General features: G+C 40.2%; 1 protein-coding gene across 1 annotated transcript in view; it reads left to right on the top strand.

Moving 5' to 3' along the window:
- tacr1a (tachykinin receptor 1a) overlaps positions 1–13,071 on the top strand; it is a 59,982-nt gene that overhangs the window by 23,173 nt on the left and 23,738 nt on the right. The gene's annotated exons all lie outside the window — the stretch shown is intronic.

Below are 13,071 nucleotides of genomic sequence, written 5' to 3'. Positions count from 1 at the left end.
TATTTTGATTTCTAATTCAACTACTACAGCTACAAAAATGAAGAGGCAATATATGCTTTTCAAGAATGGTTTACCAGCAGAGCACAAAATATCAACACAGCGAACATGTACAACAATAGAAAACTGCACATCATCAGGGTTTGTACAAGAGTAACTACTGAAGAACAGGTTTTGAAAAATCTGCCATAAAATGCTGTTTTATTCAATCAAAGGCAGCCTTAACAGGTTCAAGTGTGTTTTATCTTTCCAAACAGTTTTCAGCTTTTTATCTGAAATGTTTACATGTTAGATTTCAGTATGATTTTCAGCATTACATTGGCCCATTCAATTTCTTGTCTGTCTCTTTATAAATCAGTGTTCTTCAGGTCAAAGCTGAGAATGAGTCCAGCTTTTCACACCCATGTTAACTCACTAACATATAACCATGGCTTTTATCCTCACTTACCAAACTGAAAAAAAAAACCTTGAGTCTAACAGCACTCAGGCAGGCCTCCCATGTAACACAACAACAGAATAGTGTATGATTTGTATAAAAAGCCTATTGTGAAGAAACCTGTATGCCCACCTGACCTGCTTTAGCTGTTTATCAAACCACAACAGATGGAGGATGTGTTGTCTGTTTTGGAGAAATAGCCTAATGTTTATCCCACTGAAAGCCAGCCACCCGACTTAGCAATTTTGCCCTGATTTTACAATTGAAAGAGCCTGTTCAACCATCCCCTTAAGTAGCCAAATACAGACCTAATTTTATATTGTCAGACCATTGAATAGCAACAGATTTAGAGAGCTCAGCCAGAGGGCCGCTCAGGATGCAGATTTCTGAACCATAACTAACATTCAGGAGCGTTTGCCTGATTCAGAGTCATGCAAGGTCACAGTATGATCCCCTACTGTATATTCATAGGCTTGTTTTTCTCCCTTGGCTTATGACACTGTGCATTTATTTATTCCACTTTTGTTCATCTTTTCTTAAGCTGCAAAATACTATATTTATTTAATTTTTTCACGTATGCTTTATCAAATGCCCCATTTAGAAGAAACATCTCAGAGAGTTACCAGCAATAAAGTAAAATACCATACAAAAATTATATGTTAATGTATTTTTGGCCTCAAAAGGCAAGAAAGAATATATGGTTTTTCAACAAAGAAAGATAGAAATTCTTAAAATGACATTTCCCCTCTTTCCCCTCACTGACAAATCTAGAATGTATGAATACCCAAATATTGTTCATTTCAGCAGTTTACTTACTGGACACAAGATGTCTTGTGCTTCGCTGGAAAGTTCATCCTCAGTATACATGACATACAAGATTCAGGTTTCCACATCACACTGTGTGAGCTGCAAGCTGGACCAGGATTGGCTGAGATTTCATGAATCATGTTTGCAAAATGCAAGTTTTAAACTCAGTGTAAGCACAGAGGAGCTGCAGAAGATAAATGTTAGCTGTTGTCCAGTTATGCACATTGAAACAATAGTTAGACAAACTTCCCTCTTGGGCAGGTTCAAGCACTTACTACACTCAGCGTGCCACAGAGGTCTGAGTAGATGCTTGTCGGACATCAGCCAAAGAATTACCAAATGCTAAAACTAAATATAATTTACTGTCACTAATCTTCCCTGGTCAGTGGCTAGTTCAGTGACAGTGAAGGCTGGCTTGTCACCTTTTCTCCAGATATCAGCTGTCTTTGGACTGCTAGGATAGAGCCAAGGACATTTCTTATTATATCAGTAATTAAGCATTAATGTGAATTATTTGAACACTCTGCCCATAATTGCTATATATCACAACTGGATTTGCTTGAGGTTCTTGAAAATGTTTCACCTCTCATCTCAGACCCCTTTTTGATCAAGACAGTTGATAAGGATAAGGATCAACACTTTATTTGGCCGAGTATGTTACACACACAAGGAATTTGTTTCCAGTACAGAACAGAGGCCACCGATGGTTCCAACCACCAGGGCCAACTTGGGGTTCAGTGTCTTGCCCAAGGACACTTTGACATGTGGACTGCAGGCACCGTGATTTGAATCTCCAACCTTCCAGTTAGGAGACGACCACTCTACCCACTGAACCACAGTCAGTTCGGGGCCTAAATTTGAGCCAGTTCTTTGTTTCGACAGTCAAAGAACTGGCTCTGGGTCAGGAAAACAGGTTCTAACTTAGCACCTACTCGCTGCTGGTCTCGAACTAAGATCAGTTTATGTCAGGAGCTGAAGGCAGGATTATTGGGACCAAAGGCCAACTAAAACTCTGTGACCACCATTTTTAAAAACCACAACAAACATGAGCTTCACTGACATGTAATTGAAGCAACAGTTGACTGTAGAGGAGACTGTTAGCTAAAGACTAAAACTAACAAAGGGTAACATCTTACGTTCAGTGTTAATATGAATCAATACGGGTTAGGTAATTACCATTCTGGAATGTAACCGCTGTCTATAGAAATCATGACGAGCCGCTCAAATGTGCTTGGCTTCATTTGGCTTGCAAAGTCAGGAGCAACACAACAAAGGGGACACCATAGGGAGACACTGACGTCCTCTATGGTTGTTATTGTGCTGGGCACTAGCACTGCTGGGAAAGCAGAGATGTAGTCAGACATATACAGTGACATAACTATATTAGTCTGTGGTGGGTCTCTAGCCCATGGAAAAGCAAACCAGTCCTTAGAAGGTTCGCAATTCAAACCAGTTCCAAACTGGCTCTGGCACCAGCTCAGAACTAATACTCAAAAGTGGTATCAGAGGCTTCTTCAGTCCTGCTTGACTGGTGGAGCCGCTCACACCTTGTGGGTCATTGCGCCATGCAGCCATCATGTGGGCTGTTAAGGGCACATGAATCAAGGTGTGAATGGGTGTTAAATTGCCTGGGAAGGGATGTCAGGACTACAGGACTAATAATTGGAGTCATAGACTACATCTCCATTTTTAGTAATGGCCATTCCTCGACATAGATGGCTTCCTTTACTTCTCGTTCAAGTGATCTGTGCTCTCAGGCCAATACAGTATGCCACCTTTGCTGTCCTCCAGACAGAGTGCTTTGCCTTGTGCTTGTAAAGTGGTTGTTTTGTTTCTCCAGTGTAAAGTTCTTCACAGTTCTTGTTTGGCAACCGTAAGCAAGGTGAGCCACCTAGTAGCGCTTAAGGAAATACAGTGACCTAAATGAATTTTTACAGGCATATTTCAACACTGTATTTATGCATTGCTTGTGTAAAGGAAATTGCAAAAGCTGTCATTGCTGCCAAAGTGCATCAATTTCATCTCCCCTCAGACCACGATCTACCATCACAGAAAAGGCAACAAAATCTATTGTTGTGTAAATGACAGGTATTAATCTTCCCCCTGCAACCACTGAAACCTCATGGTGCTAGATAACCATCTAAGGATATATAACTAGTTGATACATGAAAGAACAAACACAGGTATTCTTCCATATACAGTATACACACAATACTAGTGCACAATACTTCAGCAAACACAGAAAGCACCCACACAATGGTGGGCATATACAGGCACTGAGACACACAGCAACATGGCTCTGTGGCATTGCTGATGGCTACATCTTAGCTCATCAGCACAAGTGTTTACTTTCTTTTGCTGCGAGCCTGCTACTGCCTCTCTCACATTTCTCCATGGAAATATAATTGATCATGAACAGTGCGGCCACAATTCCATTGTTCAAGATGGGATACCTGCTGTGTTTACTTTTTTAAATGAAACTGTAATCAGGAGCTGAGCAAGAAAGCAGCTGAAGCTGGAAATTACACATGTGATTAAGGCTGACCCTAGGTCAGCCTTTGTTTGTGGGCGTTTGCCTTGTCGCCACCATCACTGTCTGCATATTGTCTGATGACCTGTCTACTGCCTTCGCAGTTACTGGGAACTAGTAAGCAAGGTCTCAGAGGAGAGTCTTAATAAAATACACTCTAAATGAACGCTTAGAAAAAAAACTATGTACAGCACACAAAACAAAGCCCCGCAGCAGAAGAGCAGAGAAAGAGAAACCCTTCCATACCCTCCCTATAGAGCACATTCACATGTCTGTATACTGAAGACTGCAGCAGCAACTTCATTTCTACACTTGGTTTGCATCTAAACTAATTACTAAGACCAATGTATCAAACTTTGAAAATGACAGTCATGGGTGTCAGTTCACTTGAGGCTTAAGTGTCATTATAGTTGAGGAGCTGCTGGTCTTTATGAAGGCAAGAAGACTTGTGGGAGGCAGCTCTTGTTAGCCAAGCGTGTGAGATGATGAGAAGCTGTAACAAGGACTCTTCAGTCACACTGTGCTGTTCAACAGCTAATCCCAGACCACAAGATGTACATTTCAAGTCTGTATAGCATCTAAGTCATTTCACTGAAGTCCTGTACTTTTCATGAGCATTTTCATTTTATGACATGTTAAATTTCTACTACAATTAAAGGGCAGTTATTTCAGATATATTTGCCTGTCAATTATTAGATATTACATAATAGCACTACTCAGTGGTGTGTGAAGTCGTGTCTGTCGAACAGAATGCCTAGGTGATCAAAGCCTCATTACTCATGGAATTCAAACACAGTTTCTGAAGAAATAACAACCACCCAACCTTTTACAGCTGAAGCTTTGATTCCAGGACACTGCAGATTCCTTTTTGAGCCATTGCCATTATGTGTGACAGCTAGTTAACTGAGGTTTTCAGTGACTGACTGCCACTCCTAATCCTTAATGTGGGCTCTCCACCGTTGAGGATTAGGAGAAGGTCTATAACCTTTACTTTGAGATAAACCTTGACTTAGGCTCTAATTTTAACAGCAAACCTACAACACATTACCACATGAAAGCAAAATGTTTTTATTTCAGAGAATCTTCATTTTTATACTTAAGAAAATATTAACTTCGCATAAGAAATGAAAAACAAGACCACCTCACAAAACAGATTGATATTACCCTGAGAAAGACTCATTGCACGGATCCACATCTGTGCAGTACACAGTATTAGGCAGGTACTCATGCACACACAGACGAAAGCACAGAATGAGTGCACGTTGTTCTCTGTGATTCCTCTCCATTAAATTGGGCTTTGCAAGAAACAGGCCCGTGATTAGTGCCAGTACCTCCAGTATTCTTTTGCCTCTGCTGGCAGTCAAAGTCAAAAGAGCAACTGCTCTTCCTCCCAACACACAATTCATTAATTATGTATACTGATGCAAACGCCCACATGTTTAAAAAAGCAGATGCATGAATAATTTAATTATCAACATGCATTTTCTTCACAGAACCTGCATTTTATAGCTGATATACTGTAGAACAGATGTATGTATATACTGTAAAGTTCATTTAATGATGTGCTAAGATACCTCAATTTTTGTTACAGATTAAAGATTAGTTTCCTTTTGTAATCATCCACACAATTTCACTTTCACACATCATCAACAGTCAAGAAATATAGACAATTCAAAGACATTTGAGTTAACTCAATAAAGTTAAAAAAAAAAAAAAAAACTAGCAGACATGCCAGCATGCACTGTTTGAGAGATAAAACTTTCCAGAGACTATTCAGTTTTCTATTTTGAGAGCCCATTCAGAAAGGAAACTCACTGTATCGCTTGAATAAATACTAATAAAAACAATGCTAACCATGATCTAGCGAGGAGGTGCCTTTTGAACTTGGTTTCTTAAGTTCAATTGACTTAACTGAGCTACTTTTATGTTTTCAGAACTCATACAGAACTTTGAACTCAGTTGAATCTTAATTCATATCTTCAGCCTAGGTTAGGTTAGCTCACATTTTCCAGGCAGCAGGGGGATGTTTGTGTTGAACCAGAATATCACGAATTACAGTGCACTGGTGGGCTTTGCTGAGTAAACTTTTATTGATTCAGCGGTGACATAGTCCAGCTTCTGTTTCCGAAAGCATCATCCATCAGTGGGAGTTAAGGCTCTCTTCACTATAAATGAGAACATCCATCCATCCATCCATCCATTTTCCTCTGCTTATATGGAACCGGGTCGCGGGGGCAGCAGTCTAAGCAAAGATACCCAGACCTCCCTCTCTCCAGACACTTCCTCCAGCTCCTCCGGGGGAATGCCAAGGCGTTCCCAGGCCAGCCGAGAGACATAGTCCCTCCAGCGTGTCCTGGGTCTTCCCCGGGGCCTCCTCCCGGTGGGACATGCCCAGAACACCTCCCTAGGAAGGTGTCCAGGAGGCATCCGAAACAGATGCCCGAGCCACCTCAGCTGGCTCCTCTCGATGTGAGAATGAGAACAATTGCATAAAAAAACTGGTGGTTTGTTGTAGAATCAGCATGTTACTGTATGGTCCAAGGCCCAGCTTTGGTTTAAGTAGTTTTACTACACTACTTATGTAGTGTAGTAAAACAATATTGTTCTTGTTTTACTACACTACATTTGTTTGACAGATTCAGTTAGTGGTTACTACCAAGATTATTCACATTAAACATATGGCAAAAATATAATGCACCGTTAGAGGTTAAGTATACACAGTAAATATAGTAGATAAAATTAACAGTAACACATTATTTTACCTGTCCTATTATTGCCTTATAATTTCTAGGACATTCCTGGGAAGATTTATGTAACAATGTAAATTGTAGTGAAATCTTCAGAGAGTTATTTATGTTAAGTGAGTTATGCTTGGTATAAAGTCATTGATTAGTAGTGACACCTAAAATCCTAATGAGAGACTATAGACATTCTACAACAGTTTATTGAAATTAATTCTGAACACTGTGTCCATTTCCATTATAATTGGTATCAATTTACATAGTGCTTTTCTCTTCAGACAAATGTACAGTTATACCATAATGTTACCAAAACAGCTCTGCCTTGATCAACTACAGCAGTAAAATGCTACATACACTTTACTGCATCAACAGAAACAATATCATACAGTAGGGCATCTCTGTATTGAGGTACTTTTAGTTTTGACTTTTAAAATGCATAATAATGATTGAAATATTGTCAAAGTTGTTTTCTTCTTCTTCTCTGTGTTTTGCTTCATTCATTTAACCATCCACCAACACATAACTTACAAGGCCTGTTACAGAGACGTATCCCCACAGCGCGATGCTGCCACCACCATGTTTTGCCATGTTTGTGATGATATGCTGCATTCATATTGAAGCAAAAATTGGGCATGAAACTTTGGAAGTTTTCAAATTTTTATGGCCATTATTTGCTTCCATAGCCTTACACCAAACATGGTGTTGAGTCTGATGGCCACAAAAACTCAGTTTTGGTCTCATCAAACCATAAACCCTTCAAGCTACCCTTGGTTTTTGGGGACTGTCTGCTCTAGGAAGGCTGGGGAGGCTGTGGATCAGGATGTAGACTGCCTGTCCCCCAACCAGAAAGGCAACGGTTCGAGTCCTGTTCTCCTCAGTCCACGTGTCAAAGTGTTCTTGAGCTAGACACTGAACCCCAAGATACCACTGATGGCCAGAGCAGCACCTTGCAGGGACAGCGCTGCCATCGGTGTTTGTGTGTGAGTTGGTGCCGCAGATGGCTGCCTCGGTTCTCTATTGTGCATAACATACTTGGCCAATAAAAGTCATCATCATCATTACTACAAGCTGTGCCATACTCACTGAAATTCATACTGAGTGAGTAAACTGTATTCTGAGGGATGTTCACTGACTTAGAAAATCTTTTGCATCCATCCCCAGACTTGTGCTTTTCAATTACCTTTTTGCAAAGTTGTGTGAGGTGTTCATTTCATTTCATGGTGTAGATTTTGCCATGATACTGACTTTTTATATTTATCCAGTCAACTGAGACCCTTTGACTACACACATTAACTCCTTATAACTAATTATGTGATTTCTAAATCAGTTTGACTACCAGTGACAGGCATGTTTTAAGAGCTAAATACTTATGTAAAAGAAATCTTTGGGTTTGATTAAATGTCATCAACTAATAAAACATACAAATTATACCTGGTATAGTGTATGTTTTTGGGTGCAGAGCTACTTTTTGTTGTTGACCTTTTTACAGAAGCTTGCAGATCAGTTGGACCTTTCACCAGTAACATGCCTTGAATTCATTTTATTATGGCGCCATCGTTTATTTGGAGCCAAAATCCTATCAAAGACTTTCTTTTTCTGTGATGCTGGATCAGGTACCAATCTTCATACCACCTACAAAGCCACTTTAATATGTAAATCAGTAAGATCAGTACTGTAAATTAATCCATGAACTCTTTCTGCATGATTTTCACGTCTGCTTCATGATTCACTAGCTCGAGGAGTCAGGAGGAAGGAGCACTTCAGAAAGAGTGCTTATGCCTTTTAGATGGACATCTGGTATTATGAGTGTGTCATCATTACTGTTATGTGTAGTGTCTTGGTTTAAAGGATACAGTATGCAGTGATGTGGTTTTTCAGCAGTCTTAGAGCGCGGTGGCAGATTTGGGACCTGTGTCAGAGAATTGACCCTGACAACATCTTTACCCACAGCCTGATCGTGGCAAGGCACAAAAATACAGTATGGCCGCTTATGACAGCAGCTTAAAAAAGGAAGAGAAAGAAAGAAAGAAAAAGAAATGATGTTTTAGCAAGAGGAGAGGCAAGAATGGAAAACAGGGGCTTGCTGGTCATCAAGGCCAAGATCTATAAACAAGTCCTCCATCTGTTCTTCTTTTTCTCCTTTCTTCTTCCACAACCAAAAGACCAAGGGCAGAGAATGGCAGTGTCATTTGCAACTTCTTATCAGTCATACTCTCAGTTATAATCAGCTAAAAATATTTTGAACGAGAGGTGCTTTTTTTTACTTATACTGCATTGTAGCTCTTTTCCTTCCCCTTTCTGACTGGCCATCACAGATATCGCCAACTGCTGGTAGGCGGGAGTTATTTCTGTCATGCAGGCGTAGAATGTACGTGCTAGTTGGCCGTTGACTGTAGTCAACGGCCAACCACAACACCGCAGACTACAGTCTGTGTGGTGTGTACAAGTACCACTTTTTTGACTTGACTGGCCCAGACAAAGGTGATGTGTGGCAACAGAGAGGTCAGCCTGTCACCACTAGTTATTTCACATCAGCTTGGTGTGTCTCTGCCCTAAAGGAACTGGCAAGCTGTTGCTGCTAATTTCACACTTATCTGATGACAAATCCAATGAAGGATGCCAAAGATAAGATTACTTCTGATTCTCTCCTGAAATTAAATTGTATTCATCAAATAACAGGTGTGATACACTTGATGTTGTCTCTCCTGATCAAGCAGAACTCTTGAAAAACACCCAAACACACCTGCACAGCTCATCATTCCTATGGGCTTGTCTGCATACAAATCACCATTCTGGTAGTAAGTGGATTGCAGCAACCTCTGTTTTCTCTGAACTGATTTTTATGGTAAACACTGTGTGTGACTTGTGTGGCCTGCCCCTGTGATGGATTTGGTTAACACTTTAGGCAGTACTTCATTAGACAGGTGGCAAAATGCTTGACTTCTTGGTTTAATTAAAGATTCGATTAGATTCTTCTTCATTTCTCTTCTCTACTCATGTGAAAAGAGAGTGGGGAAAAGCACAGGTGTCACTAATAACATGGATGCTCTGTTGCTTTTAGTTGTTAACCACAAACATAGCTGGGTCCTCAATTACATAATCAGTTTAAGCAGGTTTTCAATATGTGGTGGAAAACTAGGTATAGCCAAAAATCTGAATGCATAATAAACATGTTTGATTTTTTAATTTCCTTGTGTCACTTTAAAAAGCTGAATGTAAAAAGAACATGTAAAAATTATAGTTTTACAATTTTTTCCTGTAATCCTAAAATACCTAGAAATGTTAATTAAATTGCAAAAATATATATGATGTTTTTTTTTTAAAGTAAAGCCAGTAACTGAATTACTATAAAGTTCACATTTTTTAAGAAGATTAAAAAAATGTTTACATAAAAATACTAATATTTATTTCACATTCTGGACTTTCTGTTTCTTCTTCTGCCCAAGATCCTGGAATATTACAGTTTTTTTTTATGTTCTGCTCACATTCAAGCTCCTGTGCTGCCATGATTCAACCAGATGCTTAGTTTACCTGATAAGTCTTCTTCTCAGGTCTGTCTGTGCACAGACGGCAAATTCCCTCTCACTCTCTTAATAGTTTTTTGCAGCCATGAAGGCTTGGCCACACCAGAACCTGGCACAACAATTTGACATCCTCATGAAATAAGCAGAGCTAGAACTGTGATGATGTAGGGACCACTTGCAAAGCTTGCAGTACTGTAGCTGGTGAGGAAATGACTACCACACTACCAATTCAGGAACATGGAAGTGCTACCAGTCAAAATCATGGACTGGACCCAATTTCAGGTCCTCATTCCTTCATTTACTGCTCCCCTAACAGAGATACAGTTTAGTCCATAGAGCCTTTGGGTTTGGGTTGGGGAATTAAATGTAGAGTCACTTTCTTTCTCTGTCTGTTGCTCCTCCCATATAATATTCATTTTAACACAAGTTACTGTTTTGTTTTTCCAAAAAATATCTAATATTTCTGATCACTTGACCCTGAAAAAGAGCCGGGCTGGTGAAGCAGGAGTTGGCACAGCAGGAGTAGGACAGGGCAGACAGTATAGGTGCAGATCGAGGCTGGCTGTTCAAGTGTTGTGCAGGGCTCACTGTTTGGGAGTTGAGCAGACAGGTTGTAGGGAGCTGACCCGAGAGCCAGGTAGTGCAGAGCTAAGCAGGCCAGGTTATGTGGAGAGTGGGCTGAGCACATTCTACAACACTGAGTTGGGCAGGCCATTCAAAACTGAACTGGCTGAGAGTATGGTGCCGACCTGGATAGGTGTGTGGAGCTGAGCTGGCTGGTAGTTCAAGGCTGGACCGGGCAGGTGATAAGGAGCCAAGCAGGCCAGGGAAATCAGAGGCATAGCTAGGCAGCTGAGCAGAGCGGGTAGGTCAGGAACACAACTGGAACATGGAGGTTTATAGGCTAGGGAAGAAAAACACTTTGTCAGGTAATCAAAGGTCGGCCAGCAAGGTGTTGTGAGAACAATAAAACTGACTGGCAAGGAGAAGGCAGCTAGGCCCAAGCTAAATATCCTGGAGCCAGATGGGAAATTTTTTTTCATTCAATTTACTCAAATGATGTGTTTGTGCAACCGATTCCAGTCTCAGGAACTAAATGCTCTTGACAGAGGGTTAAGTAGAAATGGAAGGAGTAACACAATTATTATCATAGAATAGCTTCCTCTGATTTTTATTCCAACAAACCATTCTCTGAAAGGACAGCATTGTCCACGCTGCTGTTGCTGTTGGTCAACAGCATTAATTAGTTTGTCAAATTTCAGATGGGTCATGACCATTTTCCAAAGGATAAAACATCTCTCTATCATGGCTGCATGCTTATTGAATGTAGGCTGCTGAGTAACTTGAGACAAGCAAAACCTTCCTAAATCACTGTTTAATAAATACTTAATAACACTGACTAAATTGATTTTCCCTATTTTACATTTACCTAATATATAGAGAGGCCAATAGTAATTGCTGGATTATCATGAAAGTCTGAGTCAGGCTCGAACAGAGAGAAGACCGGTAAATACTCCAAATCCACGGAGAGGGCTAAAGAGGGATATTTATTGTTTCATTTTCTCTGAAAATTAGAACCATATTTTTTGCCACAAAGTGTCTACCTCCTGGCAACTGGCACAAACCAAACTACACATGATAATTGGACAATATTGTAGACAGACTTCTCATATGAGACCCTATTATATCACCTCTATTTTTGCTTTGGCTTGAACTGCAGTGAGGGATTCATTTTAAAAATATAATGTTCAGTTGAATCTATAAGGCAGACATGTCTATCTCATAAGTTTTAACTGCAAATGAGACCCCTGTGGCTAAAGACTAAATCTGACAGAGTTCTGACACCAGCTATCCATGCAATGTTGTTTTGTGACTGGGTAATACACCTTCTTCACAGTGTATGTGTGGGAGTGCATGTCTCAATGTGTAGTCATTTCTACACAGATCAAAGCTCCTGTGGTCCTGGGTATTTCATGGGATTAACATAATTGTAATAATTGCCAAGGAAATGGCCTGTATTGCTCATTTGCAGTGTTCACACAGGGGAAAACAGATTGTCCTTCAGTGGATACTGGAGTCAGGGGGTCTTCCCTGTCTGAACACAGTCAAACATAACATACACACTCACTTTACAAAGGTCAGCTGTTATAACACAATTTCCCCATTTCTGATTACACACACATGCATACCGACCACAATGTGTACTGACATATTACATTTTAACAGGCATGTGACAGTGCAAAAATTTCACAGAGAGTTAATAGGATCGCCATTCTGTCTGTGATAAATTACCAAGTCATTAGCTAAATATTATAAGTGTCATATTTAATTATTTCATAAAGGGTTTAAATTCACTGGACAGTTATTGAAGCAGTGGTTTAACATCTTACCTTATGTTACAAAGCCAAATTATTTCTAAACACAAACGAAATAATTATGATTCATTTAGCCCTCAACTTGAATGAGTAACTTTTTGTTTTACAACTTGCTGGCTCATTGCTTCAGTGCCAGATGAGACTGGCAGGCTGGAAAATAAATTTACAGGTCTTCTCAGAATTGCCTTTAAAATGAACATTAACCTGTACGTTAGACACGGCACAATGTACAACACTTGTATTTGGCATCTAAATCCATGCTCAAAGCTGCTGTAATCATGATTTCTGTATGGTTCAAGGTTGAAAGTATTTATTGTCATATGCACAGTAAGGAAATGTGTTTCCCTGTACAATGAAATTCTTACTTTGCCGTCCACACTGAATGCCAAACAACTTCTTGTTCTACTTTCAGTTGTTCCCGTTAGGGGTCGCCACAGCGAATCATCTGTTTCCACCTAACTCTATCCTCGGCATCCTCTACTCTCACCCCAATTAACTTCATGTCCTCTTTTAGCACATCCCTATATCTCCTCTTTGGCCTTCCTCTTGACCTCTTGCCTGGCAGCTCCATCTCCAACATCCTTCTACCAATATAACCACTATCCCTCCTCTGCACATGTCCAAACCATCTCAATCTGGCCTCTCTGACCTTGTCCCCAAA

The sequence above is a fragment of the Monopterus albus genome, unplaced genomic scaffold (genome assembly GCF_001952655.1).
Source record: "Monopterus albus unplaced genomic scaffold, M_albus_1.0 scaffold12.1, whole genome shotgun sequence".
In the NCBI taxonomy this organism is placed as follows: domain Eukaryota; kingdom Metazoa; phylum Chordata; class Actinopteri; order Synbranchiformes; family Synbranchidae; genus Monopterus; species Monopterus albus.
The sequence above is the reverse complement of the archived record's forward strand: the minus strand, read 5'-3'. Positions and strand labels throughout refer to the sequence as shown.